Raw genomic sequence first — 23177 nt, forward strand, 5'->3', positions numbered from 1 at the left:
ATTCCCAAATGTCTATTATCTTCATTTTACAGCGTGTCTCTTGGCTACACCGCCTCCATAAAATCTGTGCATGTACACATTTTATGTCTAGTCAAATTTCATCTTCCATGTGTTGCCATGTCAATCAAATATGCCGGGCTGTTTCCTTATCCATACATTTTAGATAGGGCATGGGGCATGCTGGCAGACGTCACCATTTCCTGTAGCGATCTGAACAGGAGGAATAATTGTGTCTACAAATAATCAGCATCTCTGGTGAGTATAATGTATTTTTTGTCATGATAAAAGAGAAATATTGTTCCACTTGGCCGTTAATGTTAAAAGTTCCTAGCAGAAATATAACCAAGGCATATCGGTAACAATATATTGGACAATAACTGGGTTTCTTGCTTCATACGTGAATCTTGTTGTATTGCGTTTTTGTATTTATAGTTGGTTTCTATGATTACGGCGTGAACATATTAGACTTAGACTTCCTTTTATTGTCATTCAAATTTGAACTTTACAGTACAGATAAGAACAACATTTTGTTGCATTAGCTCGTTGTAGTGCAGGATAAAAGAGTAAAAAGGTGCAGATATAAATAAATAGATTACTGTACAGATAAATATATTGCACTTTTGCATATGCATCCACGTTTATGGATGTATGTTAAATTGTCTTTATATTACAGCCAGTTAATCCATTTTTGGGGGCAATTGAGGAGATTAAGAGTCTTACGGCCTGCAGACTCCAGTCCAGACAGAGATGCAGTTGGTCAGTAGGCTCTCTATAGTGGCTCTGTAGAATGTGGTGAGAACTGTGCTCTTTTCATCCGACGCGAAAAGGGCATGCACTGCTGAGCTCTTTTTACAAGAGCTCCGGTGTGTAGGGACCAGGTCATATTGTCAGTTATCTGCACCCCAAGGAACTTGGTGCTGCTTACGATCTCCACTGCTGTGCCGTTGTTTATTAATAATAAAGGGCCTGTTTGCACCTTGCTCAAAGATACATGTTTTAAACCAAAGTGTATAAGAACACCAGCTAGCTGATTATACCAATAGTAGTTTAAAAAAACATTTGAAAAAAAGGAATTGGACAAAGCGAGAAGTAAGACGAAAGTAAATATTCGAAACGGAATATCCAAACCGAAATCCATAGTTGCTTTATTATTATTTAACCGGCAAGTAAAATATTTTTTGGCAATCATTTTGTAATATAGTAACATATTGTAACTGTCCAAAGTATGAATAGATAACCATTTTTGGAATGTTACTTCTTTTTAGCTGGTGCTTGTTATTTTCACATTTCCCTGCAAGTGCAAATTATGTGGGGTGGAGCTTGCATGCTGGAAGCAGGAAAAGGACCCAATTTAATTGTTTGTTCCATTTGTTCTGGGGAGTCAGAATGTGCGAGTCCCTTGTCGGAATTGCAACTGAAACACCCATCGATGACATATTTCCTCGTCTCACCAACCCTGAGTTTATTTCAAAGATGGCTGCTCTGGATGTAATTGATGATTTTCGTTTTTATAATATCCATTTTTAGCACTTCTGATTATGGTTGTACGGTATACCGATATTTGTAGAGTACCGCAATACTAATGAATCATATTCAGTACTATACCGCCTCTAAAAAGTACTGGTCTACCACCCGCTGCGCCCCCATCGTCGTCACGTCGTGACATTGCTGGTTTTACGAGCAGAGGAGCATGTTCGGTAGCGCACAATCCCAGAGTACTTACAAGCAGATAATGTGTGTAGACAGAAAAGGGAGAACGGACGCATTTTGGCTTAAAAACTAACGATAAAGGTGAAGTTATAACACTGAAAAGCCCTCAGGAAGAGGTGCTTTAAGACATGGCTAGCTGGCTAGCGGCTAAAGTCCAGCCGCATTCTGCAGTGTTTTATCTACTCCTAAATCACTAATAAACAAATAAAGTAAGTTTCTTACAAGTATCATCCCTGCAGGACAAGGAATAGCAAAACATGCTTCACTACACACCGTAGCTCACCTGCGTCACAATGTAAACAAACGCCATTGGTGGATCTACACCTGACATCCACTGTAATGATACCAAGTACAGGAGCGTATCTAGTCGATACTACTTTGATTACGTCAATATTTTTTGGCATGACAACATCTTCTTTTGTTTTTTAAAAATGTATATTATGTTTATAAACTCAGTAAATATGTCCCTGGACACATGAGGACTTTGAATATGACCAATGTATGATTCTGTAACGACTTGGTATCGGATTGATACCCAAATGTGTGGTATCATCCAAAACTAATGTAAAGTATCAAACAACAGAAGAATAAGTGATTATTACATTTTAACAAACGTGTAAAGAGAACATGTTAAAACAGAAAGTAAGCAGATATTAACAGTAAATGAACAAGTAGATGAATCATTAATGTTTTACCACTTCCATCCATTTTCTACCGGTTATTCCCTTCAGGGTTGTGGGGGGCACTGGAGCCTATCGCAGCTACAATTGGGCAGTAGGCAGGGTACGCCCTGAACAAGTCGCCACCTCATCTTGTCCTTAATAATTTTGACATAATAATACAATGATAAATGACACAATACTGCATATGTCAGCAGCTAAATTAGGAGCCTTTGTTTGCTTACTTACTTACAAAAGACAAGTCGTCTTGTATGTTCACTATTTTATTTAAGGACAAACTTGCAATAAGAAACAAATATTTAATGTACCGTAAGATTTTTTGTTAAAATAAAGCCAATAATGCGATTTTTTGTGGTGCCCTTTATTTAGAAAAGTACCGAAAAGTATCGAAATTATTTTAGTACCAGTACCAAAATATTGGTATCGGGACAATAAAACTTCTGATTAGTTTTTGTTGCGGTAAATCAGCCATCTACAATGTATTGTTGGATGATTTTATATGGTAACGTCACTGTAGTGTAATCCATTATTTTTTCATGTGGCATATACGGACTACATCGTTAGCAAAAGCATCTGTGTTCCCTCTTCATCCACCGTGTTTGAAGGTTGCAGAAAAAGTGCATATTTTCCTACAAGTTGTGTATATTCAGACAAAGCAAGCGCAAAAAGGCCTTTTGTGGATGTCGTGATCTTGATTTCCAACCTCGTAACTGGAACGCTCACATCTCAGCTAGGACGTCATTCCCAGCTCCGACTTCCAACCACCAAGGTAAATGGAATGCAGCATATTTCTTGCAACACTTTAGAAAGTTAGCAGCAGCCGCGTAAAGGTTTTAAACAGTCCCTTTAAGAGGTGGTTTAGGTGGGTTAGTTCTCCACGGAACACCTAGGCACCTAATCCACACCTGCGATTACACATGCAACATCCTATCATTTATCATTGCTCATTGTATTGTACCATATGTCCCGGCTAGAAATATGCGTTCTAAGAACTCTGGCTTACTAAGGAATATCAGAGCCCAAAAAAGTATTTTTTTTCTATTCGGGCTCCAGTACTCTGAAATGCCCTGCTGGTAACAGTTAGAGATACTACCTCAGTAGAAGCATTTAAGTCCCATTTTAAGACTAATTTATATAATATAGTCTTTAAATATACTTATTTTTAAAACAGTTGATCTGCCGCTTCTCTTTTCTGCTCTGTGGAGAGGTTATCAGGTCAGTATGGATCAATTTCCACAGAGGAGGCGCTTTCTGTTCCAATTAGGGACTTTGTAACTTGGTACAGTAAATCTTGATGTCAAATCCAGGTTAATAAATCGTTTATTTTGAAGCTTATTTTGCACAGAACAGGAAGTCTTTGTGTCCACGTTTCAATGCGGTGTAACTAGACAACAGTTTTGTTGTGTATTGGCGATCATGACGAAATGTCGCATAACTAAGTCTGAGAATAGAACGAAAGAATCCACAATGGACACCATGTTTATTTAGTTGTTCTAAGACGGGTCGGCAACCCAAAACGTTGAAAGAGCCATCCTGGACCAAAATTACAAAAACAAAAATTCTGTCTGGAGCCGCAAACAATTAGAAGCCTTATATAAGTTTTATAATGAAAGCAACACATAATGTAAGTGTCTATATTAGCCTACTATCAAAGGCTGACTCAAATCTTCGTTGACAGAAATGTTGTATTTTATTTTTTATTCTACACATTTTAGCAACATTAGAAATCATTAGTAAAAGGGAGGCTTCTCACAGGATGAGATAACTTCTGGAATGGCCAAAGGTATAGATGTGTGTCCAAGTTTACGGAAACGGCAGGCTGTCTTCTTCTAATGGATTTATTACAATCTTTGAAAGCTGGGTAACGTTTGCCGTGGTCTGGAACAACATGGTACACAAACAACTGTGAGAAATGCAGCCATTTCGAACATGTTGAAAAGAGAAACTGGAGATTGTGATGTATCATGTTGTATGCTTGCATGTTCGAAATAAACTCAATCGAAATAAACTCAAACTCAACTCAACTCAACTCAATATTACATACAGATAATGTGTCATGAGACATGCAAATATAAATTAAATACACAAAGGACATAAGTCAATGAAATTAGATGAGCTCAAATATACCTACAAACGAGGCATAATGATGCAATATGTACATTCAGCTGGCCTAAATTAGTGTGTGAATTATATTTATATAGCGCTTTTCTCTAGTGACTCAAAGCGCTTTTACATAGTGACACCCAATATCTAAGTTACATTTAAAGCAGTGTGGGTGGCACTGGGAGCAGGTGGGTAAAGTGTCTTGTCCAAGGTCACAACGGCAGTGACTAGGATGGCGGAAGCGGGGATCGAACCTGGAACCCTCAACTTGCTGGCACGGCCGCTCTACCAACCGTGCTATACCACGTTAGCATTGATTAGCTTGCAATCACACAGTGACCAAATATGCCTGATAAGCACTCCAGCAAATCAATAAAATCAACAAAGCTCACCTTCGTGCATTCATGCACAGCATAAAACGTTTGGTGGACAAAATGAGACAATGAAGGAGTGGCATAAAACACGTCTTTCTGTGGCAGCGTCGGAAAAAGTTGTACATGTAAACAAACTACGATGCGTTCAAGAGCCGCGGGTTGCTGACCCCCGTTCTAAGACCACAAGAGTCTGTCCTGTTAAGTGTCTCGCTGCCTGTATTTTGTCACTCACAGCTCATCTGGAGTTACAAGCGGATCTCGCACGGGTTTCCGTGAGGCCCGTCGGCTAAATTAGTCTCAGCAGCAGCAGGGATCAGAGTTGCGGACCCCTAACCTCTGCTTGGATTACAGAACCCTAACCCCTAGCTCTGTTGGGGCCCTCCCCATCCCCCCCGGGCCTTTGAAGTCGCTCATGGTTTTTGCTTCCTCACGCCAATGAGTGATGGACCCATCCTCCGCCCCTTCATCCTCCCTTCTGCTTCCTCCCTTCCCATGTCTCTTGCCTCCAGGGTGATGGTGAGGTACCCCTCTCTATCCAACCCCCAACCCAGACTGCTATACCCCCCCCCCCCCCCCGTCCCCCCCCCCCCCGTCCCCCAGCTTAACTTCCTCCCACTCTTCTGGCCTCCCCCTATCTCCCTCGATGGGTTGCGTGCCAAGTAAAAAGATGTTCAACTGATCACACAAACACGCAGAAATAACGAGCTTCTGCTGTAATGTGCATGCCAAGCCAGTAGTTGGTGATAACAAGTTTTGCAGAGGCCTACCTGTCATGTCTATTACTCTATCGAGCATGTTTCAGCATTTTTTCCTACGTCTCTGTTCTATGTACAATGAATCTACATCAAGCCTACTATATCTATAGTAGGCTTGTACGGTATACCGGTACTCGTATAGTACCGCGATACTAATGAATCATATTCGGTACTATAACGCCTCAAAAAAGTACCGGTCCCCGCACCCCTTTTTTTTTAAACGGGCATGACGGCGCATCATCGTCACGTCGTGACATTGCTGGTTTTACTAGCAGAGGAGCATGTTCGGCAGCGCACAATCACGGAGTACTTACAAGCAGACACAGTGTGTAGACAGAAAAGGGAGAACGGACGCATTTTGGCTTAAAAACTAACGATAAAGGTGAAGTTATCCCACTGAAACGCCCTCAGGAAGAGGTGCTATAAGACATGGCTAGCTAGCAAGCCGCTAACGTTCAGCCGCAGTCGGCAGTGTTTTAGCTACTTCTAAATCACTAATCCTCGTCTCCATGGCGACAAATAAAGTAAGTTCCTTACAAGTATCATCCCTGCAGGACGAGGAATAGCTAAACATGCTTCACTACAGACCGTAGCTCACCGGCGTCACAATGTAAACAAACGCCATGGGTGGATCTACACCTGATATCCACTGTAATGATACCAAGTACAAGAGCGTATCTAGTCGATACTACTATGATTACTTCGATACAACTTCACAGGTGTGCTAAAGCTCATCAAGAGAATGCCAAGAGTGTGCAAAGCAGTAATCAGAGCAAAGGGTGGCTATTTTGAAGAAACTAGGATATATAACATGTTTTCAGTTATTTCACCTTTTTTTAAGTACTTAACTCCACATGTGTTCATTCACAGTTTATATATATATATATATATATATATTCCTAATATTGTTACATCCGTACTAAATAGTGTATGCTCGCAATAAAAGTGTGTGTACTATTAGTAGGGGTGTTGCGGGTGATCTACTAAGACTGTGTGTACAAATGATAACAAGTGCAAAAGTGGTGCAGATCGTCTTATTTTAAAGACGATTTTCATATACTATACTGGCTGTCACCCTCCATATTCATGTTATCGTGCTGTCCGACCTGTGTTGTTTTTTTTGCAAATATTTTTGAACGTGCAGCACATATCTATAATCTGTACCACCCTTTCTGCAATATAGAATAGTACTCTACATAAACTGCTGTAGTGCGCTTCTAAAGACCGCATGACCTGTGTTTTTACCACAACACCGGCAGTAACTGCGATGAAGCACTGGAATGATCCAGAAGCGAGAAAATGCATGTTGCAAAGCGTTTTTTTTAGTTAGGAGATTATTAATAGCCTGTTGTATCTTTTGAAAAACAAGCAGACATTGTTTTGGTGTTTGTCTGTCTCCAAATCAGCCCATTCATAATTGGTACACAGATAATTTGTCTAATATTTCTATTTCTCCCAAAAAAATATGGTGGCGATCATGGAAGAGTCTCTTGGCCATCTGACCGCGGCAATGACATTTGTGCTTTACTGTGCCAGTTTGCACTGCACATTCCATACATACTAAATATTGATGCAAAACAGCAGCTGCAGAACAGCTTTAGGCTTCATAAATCACATTGCATGTGCTAAATGATTATATTTGAAATTCCTCGTCCTACTATTGTGGGCATTTTTATAAGCAGCATATATTCTGCGTATACAGTACATGAAGACAGACAAGCTAAATGGATTGCACTCTCTATTTTGCTCATTTAAGAAATGCAAAACGGGACAAAGATCAGCTCTGTCCTGTTTTAATAAACTAAAAATGGTATTTTATTTGCGTACCACCAATGGTCTACTCAGTGTTATAGTTTTTTTCATAATAATCATCAATACTACAACTTTTTGTCCTTTTCCACTATTTCCGAGAACTCCTCGCCAAACTTGTCACATTTCCTTCCTCACGTCATTTTGTGCTTTCCTTCTCCACCCACTCGTTCTCCTCCCGTCCTTTTGGTCTTTGTCCCTAGGGCTTTCCTGCATGCCTCACACATTCCTCAGCGCTGACTGGATGTGTTTACATTTGACATCTTCTTATTTGGTGCGCAAAAAACCCAGTGGTGCAAAAACCCGAGAGACTGCAGACGCCAGCCAAGTTCACAAAACCTTTTTTCGCTCTTGTGATACTGAATCATTTGAATAGGCTGAATGAAATGAAGGGAAAGTAATTTGTAGACAATTATGTTTTGGTTTTGATGGAGCACACTTGTGTGAATAATACAACCAATCGTCTCTGATACACAACAGTAAAAGGAATACTTTGAGTGCATTTTTGTCAGCTGAATATTGTAAAAGTGCATAAATGTGGGGGTAAAGAGCGACTTGCCATATGCTGGGACTCACATTCTTCCATGGCCATTAAAGGGGAACTGCACTTTGTTTTTTGCCTATTGTTCACAATCAATATGAAAGAAATGACGATGGATGTTATTATTATTTTTATGTTTTTGCATTCTGAATATCAAATATATAAAGTCAGCTTACAATGGAGCCTAGGGGACCCACGCAATTCCGCTTACAAAGCCCTTGAAAAAACATTCAAACACCTCCATTAAGGCTTTATATACATGATCTAAGTATATACATAATGTAGTAACAGGCACATTTATAATAATATTTAATAACTACATATTTTGATCATTTTAAGCATACGCGGCGCATTCATTTAAAAACATTTAATCACAAAGTTTACTTTTTTTTTCTTCATCACTGATTATTACTCACTGCAGACTTTGTGAGCCAACAAACATAATAAAACATCACTTACTGTGCAAGGTCTGCTGTCAGTAGGATGCCCCACTGCTGGGATGTTGCTATATTCCCATTTAATTGAAGAATGTCTAATAATCCTCGCGAAGAAACGAGAATGATCTACAGTAAACTTACAGAGAGCAGGGAAGCGAGGAAGCAGCAAACCACTCGATAATGTAAACATAGGCACACACGGTAGTGATCACGGCGCAGCTATAAAAAAGTTTGCCTGCGTTCGCGCTTATAATAACAATATTATGAACACTTGGTTAATATTCAAGTCACGAAACGTAAATTAAATATTGTTGGCGTTTTTTTGTTGTTTTTTTATTTATTTTTATTAATCAATCCAACAAAATAATACACAATAATACCATAATAATACGAATTCCAAAACCAAACCTGATCCAGCAATATTCAGAATAGCAATTAACAGAGAAATTGAGAGGGCACACAAACATGACACAAAACAATCCAAAAATAGTCAAACAAAAATGTATAATATCAACAACAGTATCAATATAAATAAGAATTCCAACATAGCAATGATTAGAAATCCCTCATTGACATTAATATCACAGCGGTGTTTGAATGGTAATTCATTGGCTTTTATGGGCGTAATAGTGGCTTTGCTGTAAACATAATTTTATTTACGTTTATTTAATATTTAGAATGCATTTAAAAAATCCATCTGTCATGTCCTCCATAACAATTGTGAACGATAGATGAAAAAAAAGAAAAAAGTGCAGTTCCCCTTTAAGTCGTGACCCACGTTTGTAGACTTTTATTACAAAAATCACCTTTGGAAACACATAATTATCATCTTTTTTGTATAAGCTGTCACGTGTGGTGCGCATGGTAATGCGGGGGTTTGTTCTCCCAAGATGCAAGGGACGAATCCGGACAGGACTTGCAGGTAATAACTTGATTTAATAATAAAAATAACACAAAACTGGTACAAAACAGAAAACAAACCGACAGGAAGAGGTGCCGAACGCAATGGAAGCTAAGGCTAACACTTAGCACAAACTATGGAACTTAGCTGAGTCTAGGAAACAAGAACAAACTTACGTGGCAGTCGCGTGATGCAAAAACAAAGAAAGCAGAACGAGTGATGAACAAAGGTGGGCTTAAATAGCGTCTGTGATTACAACAGGTGCGCGTCAGAAACACAAGCGGCAGGTGGAATTAATATGTAACTATGGTAACCAACTCAAAGGTGCACAGACAGGAACAAAATGAGTCCAAGACTAACAGAAAACCCAAACAGAAATATGATCCGGGCAGCGGATCATAACATAAGCAGTGCCTCACTAAGCATTTATGGTTGTGGCTTTAACATGTGTTATATTAATGTACATAATATACTCACAAAAGGGCATACTTTTTGTGAGTATGCCCTCAACCTTCCTCTGTAACGTTATAATGTGGGCTGTGATTAATTGTACTGTTAGAATATGCCGTGGGCTGCTGAAAAATGAGCTGGGAGCCGCAAATGGTCTCTCGCCGGACTTTGGACACCCCTGGTTTATACCATGTCTTTCAAATGTGAATAAGTCTTATTAAAGTTAAAGTACCACTGATAGTCACACTAGGTGTGGTGAAATTACCCTCTGCATTTGACCCATCCCCTTCTTGCACCCCCTGGGAGGTAGGAGGAGCAGTGAGCAGCAGCGGTGGCCGCGCTCGGGAATCATTTTGGTGATTTGACCCCCAATTCCAACCCTTGGTGCTGAGTGCCAAGCAGGGAGGTAATTGAAAATGAATTAATGCGTACATATTTTAATATAGTCAAAGGGGTCATATTATGTTTTTTTTCTGCATTTGAAACAAAACACTTACCTTGTGGTCTGCATAACATGTAATGGTGGTTCTTTGGTAAAATATGTTGCATAGATTGTTTCACAGGCAGTTTTCAAGCTGTTTTCTGACCTTCGTTTTGTAGGCGGGTCTTATTTACGTGCCTCCACTTTGACCGTGTCTTCTCCACACCCACTTTGTTGTAGTTTTAGCGCTGCTATAGCGAGTCTACTGACAGATATAAGTACGAACTAGTGTTGTCCCGATACCAATATTTTGGTAAATTATTTTGATACTTTTCGGTACTTTTCTAAATAAAGGGGACCACAAAAAATTGCATTATTGGCTTTATTTGAACAAAAATCTTACGGTACATTAAACATATGTTTCCTTTTGCAAGTTTGTCCTATAATAAAATAGTGAACATACAAGACAACTTGTCTTTTATTAGTAAGTAAACAAACAAATGCTCCTAATTTAGTCTGCTGACATATGCAGTAACATATTGTGTCATTTTCCATTCTAGTATTTTGTCAAAATGATTATGGACAAGTGGTAGAAAATGTATTATTAATCTACTTGTTCATTTACTGTTAATACCTGCTTACTTTCTCTTTTAACATGTTCTATTTACACTTCTGTTTCAATGTCCTTGCCCTTATGTGGGCTCTGTACCGAGGATGTCGTTGTGGCTTGTGCAGCCCTTTGAGACACTTGTGATTTAGGGCTATATAAATAAACATTGATTGATTGAAACATTGAATGTAATAATCACGTATTCTTCTGTTGTTTGGATACTTTACATTAGTTTTGGATGATACCACACATTTAGGTATTGATCCGATACCAAGTAGTTACAGAATCATACATTGGTCATATTCAAAGTCTTCATGTGTCCAGGGACATATTTCCTTAGTTTATAAACATAATATAAATTTAAAAAAAAGATGTTGTGATGCCAATATTGACGTAATCATAGTAGTACCGTCTAGATACGCTGCTGTACTTGGTATCATTACAGTGGATGTTAAGGTGTAGCTCCACCAATGGCGTTTCTTTACATTTTGACGCCGGTGATCTACGGTGTGGGTGGGGTGGTGGACCGGTACTTTTCAGAGGCGGTATAGTACCGAATATGATTCATTAATATGACGGTACTGTAAATGATAAATGATAAATGGGTTGTACTTGTATAGCGCTTTTCTACCTTCAAGGTACTCAAAGCGCTTTGACACTACTTCCACATTTACCCATTCACACACACATTCACACACTGATGGAGGGAGCTGCCATGCAAGGCGCTAACCAGCACCCATCAGGAGCAAGGGTGAAGTGTCTTGCTCAGGACACAACGGACATGACGAGGTTGGTACTAGGTGGGGATTGAACCAGGGACCCTCGTGTCGCGCACGGCCACTCTTCCACTGCGCCACGCCGTCCCTGTCTACTGTACTAATACCTTTATACCGTACAACCCTAGTACGAACTATACGATACTTTGTATTAGAAATGGCAACTGCAGAGAATGATGTGAGTGCATGTACAGTACGACCTAGTCGAAAAATAAGGAGCCTACTGACTACAGCCCGGCAGACATGCACAAGACACTCTGCGTACATTTTTACCATATATGGATAATCCGCTGACGTCACACATGGCAAAAACGTCACAAAAGGAGCAAATTCAACAGCTCGTTTGTCCAAAATAGGAAGGAAGCCAATTTTATTTCGCATAATAGGGCCCCATTAAAGCTTGAAACTGACCTATGACAACCTCTAGCAGATCTGGGCTAAATACGGCCCGCGGGCCACATACGGCCCATTAAGATTTTCAATCCGGCCTGCCGGACATTCTACATAATTTTTTTAGACCTTTAACATCAATCGCCATTATGATGTGCAGTGCTGTTTTGAAATTATCGTAAGTCTTGAACTATAGGAAGTATTTCAATGGTCGAAATCTGAACTTTAGGGTGTTATCGGAGTTATTACGGTAATCTACGTCAAAGCAGCTCAGACCAGGAACAAAGCAGAGTGGGCGGGGTTTGTTTTCAGAGCAGCCAGCCTGAAACGCGTGTGTCACGAACAGATGCGGAAACATTTTTTAACAAATGTCTGCATAAAAGTGATAATATATCATATTGTAGGTGTTTATTACCCTTTATTACCCTTCCCGGGCGCGGCCACCGCTGCTGCCCACTGCTCCCCTCACCTCCCAGGGGGTGATCAAGGGTGATGGGTCAAATGCAGAGAATAATCTCGCCACACCTAGTGTGTGTGTGACAATCATTGGTACTTTAACTTTAACTTTTTAACTTTGCATTCATATTTTGCTGTTTGTTGATTTTTTGTGATGTTTTGCTTGATTATAAAATATGTCTATGGAGGGGCTGGTCTGAGAAGTAAAAGAGGAGCGATGTTCATATGTTGTTAATATTCAGTGTTTTATTGTTCATAGGTGGTCTGTCATAACTTTATTCGAATTCTATAGGATTTTTTTTTTTAAATGTATTAGTGTTCCTGGAAAAAAGGGACCCAAAAAATATACTGTAAAGTAGATTTTTACAGCTAAATGTGTATATATAATTTATACACACATACACATTGGCCCCCCCAGACACATTTTGTCTTTCAATGTGGCCCCCCTAGTCAAAATATTTGCCCAGCTCTGACCTCCAGTGTCTTACACCCCTATAATAATGTGAATGTGAAGTAAACAGTCAAAGGTAAAAAAAAAAAAAGAGACAACTAAATGACCTATGTGTGAGTTTGTGTTTGTTGTGTGGAAAAGGCAAATCACAGGAAGAACTGTGGAAGATTGAGTGAGTTGCTCTGTTATAAGGTCATCTCTTTCCACAGCACACGCACAAGTCACCTGCTTTGTGAAAGGACACTCGGCACAAAAAAATACTGTACCACGGTTGAACTCTTTGCGTTGTGTAACTTCTTGCTGTGCTAACCACACGCACGCACACAGACACAAACACACGCACACACACACACACACACACACACACACACACACACACGCTTGTATTTTTACCTTCTTGAGACCTCCGAAAAATGCCTACCTCTTTAGGACCACACTTTGTAGATATATAAATATTTGTATTTACAACATTAATAATATATACATACTATGCAAACATAAAAAAGGTAAGCTTTTAGTTATTATTATTATTTATTTTTTTGTAATCGTTTTTTAATCTTCATTATTTACTTCAAGTTCTTACAGTATGTCTCTATGTACATATTTAAAAAAAAAAAAAAGTTTTTTTATTATTTTTGGCCAAAGGGGGCGCATTTAAATCTCTTACACACAATTGTTATTTTATATGTTGACCAGAGGGGGAACACTTTTAAAACCGACATAGTCAGACTTGTCCAGGGTGTACCCCGCCTACTGCCCGAATGCACCCGCGACCCTGAAAGGGACAAGCGGTGGAAAAATGGATGGATGGACAGTCATTTGAAAAATCCCTCCTTTTTGGGACCACCCTAATTTTGATACATTTCACCACTAGGGGTGCAAATGAGACATTCTCTGTTAGATGCAATGGTTTTCTGTATTGGGACCATGACTTATGTCCTAACTCATGGGTGTCAAACTCTGGCCCGCGGGCCAAATTTGGCCCGCCGTGTAATTTCACTTGGCCCTTGATATCAAATTAACACTAAAGCTGGCCCGCCGCTCCTCCCGGGAGTCTTCCTTCCAGCCAGCCAGCCAGCCAGCCAGCCGCTGGCCCAGTCACATAACATGTGCGGCTTCTGCACGCACACACATTAGAATGCAACGCATACTTCATCAACAGCGATACAGGTTACACTGAGGGTAGCCGAATAAAAAACTTTAACACTGTTAGAAATACACGCCACACTGTGAATCCACACCAAACCAGAACCATTTGCAGCACTAACTTTTCTGGGACACTACAAGGTGTGTGTGTGTGGGGGGGGGAGGTTTGGTGATAGCGGGGGCGTATTTTGTAGTGTCCCGGAAGAGTTAGTGCTGCAAAAGATTCTGGGTATTTGTTCTGTTGTGTTTATGTTGTGTTACGGTGCGGATGTTCTCCCGAAATGTGTTTGTCATTCTTGTTTGGTGTAGATTCACAGTGTGGCGTATATTTCTAACAGTGTTAAAGTTTTTTATACTGGCACCCTCAGTGTAACCTGTATCACTGTTGATGAAGTATGCTTTGCATTCACTCGTGTGTGCGTACAGAAGCCGCACATTTCTTGTGACTGGGTCTGAACGATGTTAGAATGGATGAAAAGCGGATGTGACGATAGCTCGTAGAGTACGTTAAAGGTTATATTTGTTCAACCCTGGCCCGCTGCTTTGTTCAGTTTTAAATTTTGACCCACTCTGTATTTGAGTTTGACACCCCTGTCCTAACTTGTTCACCGGTCCTCATATGGAAGATACTTTTCTTTGTTGATGTCTCAAGAAGGGTAAAAATACAAGAACACGCACACAAAAATGCACTTTCTCACTAATGTGTCACGCAGCATGCATGCCAAATGATGGCATGTACCTGCAGAGCCCAACCCAGTCCTCCACAGGTACAACGTTGTGTAACAGGGTTGTGAGAGATAAACTGAGGCCACCGGATATCCGGTTTGACAAGTGATCAATTGGACTGCGTCGGTAGCAACCACTACAATTGCTAAAAATCAGGGGCCATATTCCTAAAGCTTTTTAGTGCAAATAGTTGCTCCTAGTGGCTAAATTCTAAGAACATGTTTTTTTTTAGAATGTCCCCCAAAAATGAAGAATAGATAAAACCTGGCAAGAAAGTGAGATCTGTTAAGGGCAGGGAAGAGGACTTAGGAGTTAGGAGCTTAGGAGTTTCCTGAGCAAAAGACAAAATGGCGGACGGAAGAGGCAGGAGAGATATTCTCCTAACACTGGATGACAGTAAATTATTGAAATGTTACAGATTGGATTGTGCAGGAATAATGTTAGTGGTTGATCTCATTAGAGATGCACTTACTTCTCCAACCCAACGCCACAATGCAATACCACCCAAAATGAAAGTCATCACAACACTTTTCCTCTGTCCAGTCGGGTTTCTTTGTTCTTTTCTTCAACATTGCTCTTAACTGGGTTGTGGTAGATTTGAAAACCAACACTGCTTCTTATACACACACACACACATATACATATACTGTATATATATATATATATATATATATATATATATATATATATATATATATATTTATATATATATAGGGCAGCACAGTGGAAGAGGGGTTAGTGCGTCTGCCTCACAATACGAAGGTCCTGAGTAGTCATGAGTTCAATCCCGGCCTTGGGATCTTTCTGTGTGGAGTTTGCATGTTCTCCCCGTGACTGCGTGGGTTCCCTCCGGGTACTCCGGCTTCCTCCCACCTCCAAAGACATGCACCTGGGGATAGGTTGATTGGCAACACTAAATTGGCCCTTGTGTGTGAATGTGAGTGTGAATGTTGTCTGTCTATCTGTGTTGGCCCTGCGATGAGGTGGCGACTTGTCCAGGGTGTACCCCGCCTTCCGCCCGATTGTAGCTGAGATAGGGTTATTCCCAAAGGGAATAAGCGGTAGAAAATGGATGGATGGATGGATGTATATATATATATATATATATGTATATATATATATATATATATATATATATATATATATATATATATATATATATATATTAGGGGTGTGGGAAAAATCGATACGAATTCGAATCGCGATTCTCACGTTGTGCAATTCAGAATCGATTCTCTTTTTTTTTTTAAATCGATTTTTATTTTTTATTTTATTTTTTAATTATTATTATTTATTTTTATTTTATTTTTTTAAATTAATCAATCCAACAAAACAATACACAGCAATACCATAACAATGCAATCCAATTCCAAAACCAAAGCCGACCCAGCAACACTCAGAACTGCAATAAACAGAGCAATTGAGAGGAGACACAAACACGACACAGAACAAACCAAAAGTAGTGAAACAAAAATGAATATTATCAACAACAGTATCAATATTAGTTACAATTTCAACATAGCAGTGATTAAAAATCCCTCATTGACATTATCATTAGACATTTATAAAAATAAATAAAAATTAACAATAGTGTCACAGTGGCTTACACTTGCATCGCATCTCATAAGCTTGACAACACACTGTGTCCAATATTTTCACGAAGATAAAATGAGTCATATTTTTGGTTCATTTCATAGTTAAAACAAATGTACATTATTGCAATCAGATGATAAAACATTGCCCTTTACAATTATAAAAGTTTTTTTACAAAAATCTACTACTCTGCTTGCATGTCAGCAGACTGGGGTAGATCCTGCTGAAATCCTATGTATTGAATGAATAAAGAATTGTTTTGAATCGGGAAAAAATCATTTTTGAATCGAGAATCGTGTTGAATTGGAAAAAAAAATCGATTTATAATCGAATCGTGACCCCAAGAATCGATATTGAATCGAATCGTGGGACACCCAAAGATTCACAGCCCTAATATATATATATATATATATATATATATATATATATATATATATATATATATATATATATATATATATATATACCCCGCCTTCCGCCCGAATGCAGCTGAGATAGGCTCCAGCAATCCCCGCGACCCCACAAAGGGACAAGCGGTAGAACATGGATGAATGGATGGATGGAAATATACAGTATATATATATATATATATATATATATATATATATATATATATATATATATATATATACAACTCGAAATGCAAGAACCGAGACTCAGATTTCCCTCGCCCGGACGCGGGTCACCGGGGCCCCCCTCCGGAGCCAGGCCCGGAGTTGGGGCACGATGGCGAGCGCCTGGTGGCCGGGCCTGTCCCCATGGGGCCCGGCCGGGCACAGCCCGAAGAGGCAACGTGGGTCCCCCCTCCAATGGGCTCACCACCCATAGCAGGGGTCATAGAGGTCGGGTGCAATGTGAGCTGGGCGGCAGCCGAAGGCAGGGCACTTGGCGGTCCGATCCTCGGCTACAGAAGCTAGCTCTTGGGACGTGGAACGTCACCTCGCTGGGGGGGAAGGAGCCTGAGCTAGTGCGCGAGGTAGAGAAGTTCCGGTTGGATATAGTCGGACTCACCTCGACGCACAGCAAGGGCTCTGGAACCAGTTCTCTCGAGAGGGGCTGGACTCTCTTCCACTCTGGCGTTGCCGGCAGTGAGAGGCGACGGGCTGGGGTGGCAATTCTTGTTGCCCCCCGGCTCAGAGCCTGCATGTTGGAGTTCAACCCGGTGGACGAGAGGGTAGCTTCCCTCCGCCTTCGGGTGGGGGCCCGGGTCCTGACTGTTGTTTGCGCTTACGCGCCAAACAGCAGCTCAGAGTACCCACCCTTTTTGGATTCACTCGAGGGAGTACTTGAGAGTGCTCCCCCGGGTGATTCCCTCGTTCTACTGGGGGATTTCAACGCTCATATTGGCAACGACAGTGAAACCTGGAGAGGCGTGATTGGGAAGAATGGCCGCCCGGATCTGAACCCAAGTGGTGTTTTGTTATTGGACTTTTGTGCCCGTCACGGATTGTCCATAACGAACACCATGTTCAAGCATAAGGGTGTCCATATGTGCACTTGGCACCAGGACACCCTAGGCCGCAGTTCTCTGATCGACTTTGTAGTTGTGTCATCGGATTTGCGGCCTGATGTTTTGGACACTCGGGTGAAGAGAGGGGCGGAGCTTTCTACCGATCACCACCTGGTGGTGAGTTGGCTGCGATGGTGGGGGAGGATGCCGGACAGACCTGGCAGGCCCAAACGCATTGTGAGGGTTTGCTGGGAACGTCTGGCAGAGTCTCCTGTCAGAGAGAGTTTCAATTCCCACCTCCGGAAGAACTTTGAACATGTCACGAGGGAGGTGCTGGACATTGAGTCCGAGTGGACCATGTTCCGCACCTCTATTGTCGAGGCGGCTGATTGGAGCTGTGGCCGCAAGGTAGTTGGTGCCTGTCGTGGCGGTAATCCTAGAACCCGTTGGTGGACACCGGCGGTGAGGGATGCCGTCAAACTGAAGAAGGAGTCCTATCGGGTTCTTTTGGCTCATGGGACTCCTGAGGCAGCGGACAGGTACCGACAGGCCAAGCGGTGTGCGGCTTCAGCGGTCGCGGAGGCAAAAACTCGGACATGGGAGGAGTTCGGGGAAGCCATGGAAAACGACTTCCGGACGGCTTCAAAGCGATTCTGGACCACCATCCGCCGCCTCAGGAAGGGGAAGCAGTGCAATACCAACACCGTGTATGGTGCGGATGGTGTTCTGCTGACCTCGACTGCGGAAGTTGTGGATCGGTGGAGGGAATACTTCGAAGACCTCCTCAATCCCACCAACACGTCTTCCTATGAGGAAGCAGTGCCTGGGGAATCTGTGGGGGGCTCTCCTATTTCTGGGGATGAGGTTGCTGAGGTAGTTAAAAAGCTCCTCGGTTGCAAGGCCCCGGGGGTGGATGAGACCGCCCGGAGTTCCTTAAGGCTCTGGATGCTGTAGGGCTGTCTTGGTTGACAAGACTCTACAGCATCGCGTGGACATCGGGGGCAGTACCTCTGGATTGGCAGACCGGGGTGGTGGTTCCTCTCTTTAAAAAGGGGAACCGGAGGGTGTGTTCTAACTATCGTGGGATCACACTCCTCAGCCTTCCCGGTAAGGTCTATTCAGGTGTACTGGAGAGGAGGCTACGCCGGATAGTCGAACCTCGGATTCAGGAGGAACAGTGTGGTTTTCGTCCTGGTCGTGGAACTGTGGACCAGCTCTATACTCTCGGCAGGGTCCTTGAGGGTGCGTAGGAGTTTGCCCAACCAGTCTACATGTGCTTTGTAGACTTGGAGAAGGCATTCGACCGTGTCCCTCGGGAAGTCCTGTGGGGAGTGCTCAGAGAGTATGGGGTTTCGGACTGTCTGATTGTGGCGGTCCGCTCCCTGTATGATCAGTGTCAGAGCTTGGTTCGCATTGCCGGCAGTAAGTCGGACACGTTTCCGGTGAGGGTTGGACTCCGCCAAGGCTGCCCTTTGTCACCGATTTTGTTCATAACTTTTATGGACAGAATTTCTAGGCGCAGTCAAGGCGTTGAGGGGATCTGGTTTGGTGGCTGCAGGATTAGGTCTCTGCTTTTTGCAGATGATGCGGTCCTGATGGCTTCATCTGGCCAGGATCTTCAGCTCTCACTGAATCGGTTAGCAGCTGAGTGTGAAGCAACTGGGATGAGAATCAGCACCTCCAAGTCCGAGTCCATGGTTCTCGCCCAAAAAAAGGGTGGAGTGCCATCTCCGAAGGTTGGGGAGGAGATCTTGCCCCAAGTGGAGGAGTTCAAGTACCTCGGAGTCTTGTTCACGAGTGAGGGAAGAGTGGATCGTGAGATCGACAGGCGGATCGGTGCGGCATCTTCAGTAATGCGGACGCTGTATCGATCCGTTGTGGTGAAGAAGGAGCTGAGCCGGAAGGCAAAGCTCTCAATTTACCGGTCGATCTACGTTCCCATCCTCACCTATGGTCATGAGCTTTGGGTTATGACCGAAAGGACAAGATCACGGGTACAAGCGGCCGAAATGAGTTTCCTCCGCCGGGTGGCGGGGCTCTCCCTTAGAGATAGGGTGAGAAGCTCTGTCATCCGGGGGGAGCTCAAAGTAAAGCCGCTGCTCCTCCACATCGAGAGGAGCCAGATGAGGTGGTTCGGGCATCTGGTCAGGATGCCACCCGAGCGCCTCCCTAGAGAGGTGTTTAGGGCATGCCCGACCGGTAGGAGGCCACGAGGAAGACCCAGGACACGTTGGGAAGACTATGTCTCCCGGCTGGCCTGGGAACGCCTCGGGATCCCCCAGGAGGAGCTGGGGAGAGGGAGGTCTGGGCTTCCCTGCTTGGGCTGCTGCCCCCGCGACCCGACCTCGGATAAGCGGAAGAAGATGGATGGATGGATATATATATATATATATATATATATATATATATATATATTTAATATACATGTCGCCCATTTAGCAATATACTTTTATAAATGCATAACTTCTGGATTACTAAAGGGGCTGATTAAAAAAAATCAAATTGATTCTTCTTCTTCTTTTTGCGTATTACATCCACACTTCCATCAAGGTCGATGGACGGAACAGAGATGTATTAAATGTTCTCTAGTTTGAGGTTCGGGTCTGCAGACGCAGGTTGGTGTTTGGGCAAGGCACCATTGAAACAGAGCGCTGTTGAACCGGGCCACCCTAGTGCATGGGGCGGTTAATCTTAACCCAGTCTTTCCAAGGAAGTTCCGAGCCAGGTGAGGCTTTGGTGTTTCGGAGGACCGCAAACTGGTCCCGCCTTGTCGTTTATTCCAAGCTGCTACTCTACCCTCTTAAGCTGTTGAAACTGGAGTCGACAGAGGCCTGAGGCGTTGCGATAGAAAAGCCGACCTGATTTCAGTCTCTTGGGCCCCAGGGGTTGTAACTCAGCAATCAACTGGTTTAGGGGGTGGCTTTCATTCATTGCAGCTTGCTGGGAGAGGCGGTATAGGCCATGTTTGTTCTGCGCAGACTGGCTGCGGCGATGCCTGACAGTACGGGTAGGAGGTCAGTGGGAGTGGGGCAAAGACACCCGGTGATTATATGTTCGGAGTGTTGAAGTGTTAGCACCACAGGACTATTCGGCAGAGCTTCTCAACGAGTTGTTTCACTCTGAGAGTGACACACCTAGAGCAGGGGTCACCAACGCGGGCATCAGGTCGCCCGTAAGGACCAGATGAGTCGCCCTCTGGCCTGTTCTAAAAATAGCTCAAATAGCAGCACTTACCAGTGAGCTGCCTCTATTTTTTAAATTGTATTTATTTACTAGCAAGCTGGTCTCGCTTTGCTCAACATTTTTAATTCTAAGAGAGACAAAACTCAAATAGAATTTAAAAATCCAAGAAAATATTTTAAAGACTTGGTCTTCACTTTTTTAAATAAATTCATTTATTTTTTTACTTTGCTTCATATAACTTTCAGAAAGACAATTTTAGAGAAAAAATACAGCCTTAAAATGATTTTAGGATTTTTAAACACATATACCTTTTTACCTTTTATATTCCTTCCTCTTCTTTCCTGACAATTTAAATCAATGTTAAAGTATTTTTTTTTTAATTGTAAAGAATAATAAATACATTTTAATTTAATTATTCATTTTAGCTTCTGTTTTTTCGATGAAGAATATTTGTGAAATATTTCTTCAAACTTATTATGATTAAAATAAAATAAAAACTATTCTGGCAAATCTAGAAAATCTGTAGAATCAAATTTAAATCTTATTTCAAAGTCTTTTGAATTTATTTTAAAATTGTTGTTCTGGAAAATCTAGAAGAAATAATGATTTGTCTTTGTTAGAAATATAGCTTAATCCAATTTGTTATATATTCTAACAAAGTGCAGATTGAATTTTAACCTATTTAAAACATGTCATCAAAATTCTAAAATTAATCTTAATCAGGAAAAATTACTAATGATGTTCCATAAATTATTTTTTTAATTTTTTCAAAAAGATTCGAATTAGCTAGTTTTTCTCTTCTTTTTTTCGGTTGAATTTTGAATTTTAAAGATTCGAAATTGAAGATAAACTATGTTTCAAAATTTAATTTTAATTTTTTTCGTGTTTTCTCCTCTTTTATAAAATTGTTAGTGGCTAGCTAGTTAAAATGGGATATTGTGATTTCACAAGACTGTCTTAGAAGTGATCATTTGAAAATGTTCAATTTGAAAAATGTGCACTTAGAGAAAATATAAAAATAAAGTGTTGCATATTGATATTTATCTGTTTCTATATATATTTATTGTGAGGAATCATTAAGATGATCAGTGTTTCCACAAAGATAAATATCATTAATTATTAATAATAACATAGAGTTAAAGGTGAATTGAGCAAATTGGCTATTTCTGGCCATTTATTTAAGTGTGTATCAAACTGGTAGCCCTTCGCATTAATCAGTACCCAAGAAGTAGCTCTTGGTTTCAAAAAGGTTGGTGACCCCTGACCTAGAGCGTTAAGTGTTGTACAGTACGTAAACTGTATGTGGGGGATGGTGTCATGACCTGAGAGGTCATGTCTCATATGTTTGTTGTGGTTCTCCTACGTTTGAGTCTAGTTCTGTTCCAGTGCGTTTTCCATTTGTTTACTTTTTGTGTTGCCTTTGACCAGGGGTGTCAAACGTACGGCCCGTGGTTAGAGTGTCCGCCTTGAGATCGGTAGGTCGTGAGTTCAAACCCCGGCCAAGTCATACCAAAAACTATAAAAATGCGACACATTATTTCCCTGCTTGGCACTCAGCATCAAGGGATTGGAATTGGGGGTTAAATCACCAAAAATGATTCCCGGGCGCAACCCCTGCTGCTGCTCACTGCTCCCCTTACCTCCCAGGGGGTGAGGGTGATGGGTCAAATGCAGAGGATAATCCCACTACTTCTACTACTAATGTGAAAAGGCTAGCTGCTATTAGCCACATGCTAACCAGCTAGTTATCGCTTAGTAAGTTAAAACTCAAATAGCAACTTTTCAACTGTGAAGCTGTCTTACAACAGAGACAAAACTATTATGTTACTTAATTTATTTGTACTCTTACACTATGTTCACCAAGAAAACACTACTTATAATATTTTTAGCTAACGGTAAAACCGCGAATAATAATAATCTGCCATTCAAAAGATGATTTTTAACGAGAGCCCCCAAACAAACACATTCATAACAAGTAAAGATGTCCGATAATATCGGACTGCCGATATTATCGGCCGATAAATGCTTTAAAATGTAATATCGGAAATTATCGATATCGGTCTCAAAAAGTAAAATGTATGACTTTTTAAAACGCCGCTGTACGGAGTGGTACACGGACGTAGGGAGAAGTACAGAGCGCCAATAAACCTTAAAGGCACTGCCTTTGCGTGCCGGCCCAATCACATAATATCTACGACTTTTCACACACATAAGT

This window comes from Nerophis lumbriciformis, linkage group LG18, assembly GCF_033978685.3.
Source record: "Nerophis lumbriciformis linkage group LG18, RoL_Nlum_v2.1, whole genome shotgun sequence".
Classification (NCBI taxonomy): domain Eukaryota; kingdom Metazoa; phylum Chordata; class Actinopteri; order Syngnathiformes; family Syngnathidae; genus Nerophis; species Nerophis lumbriciformis.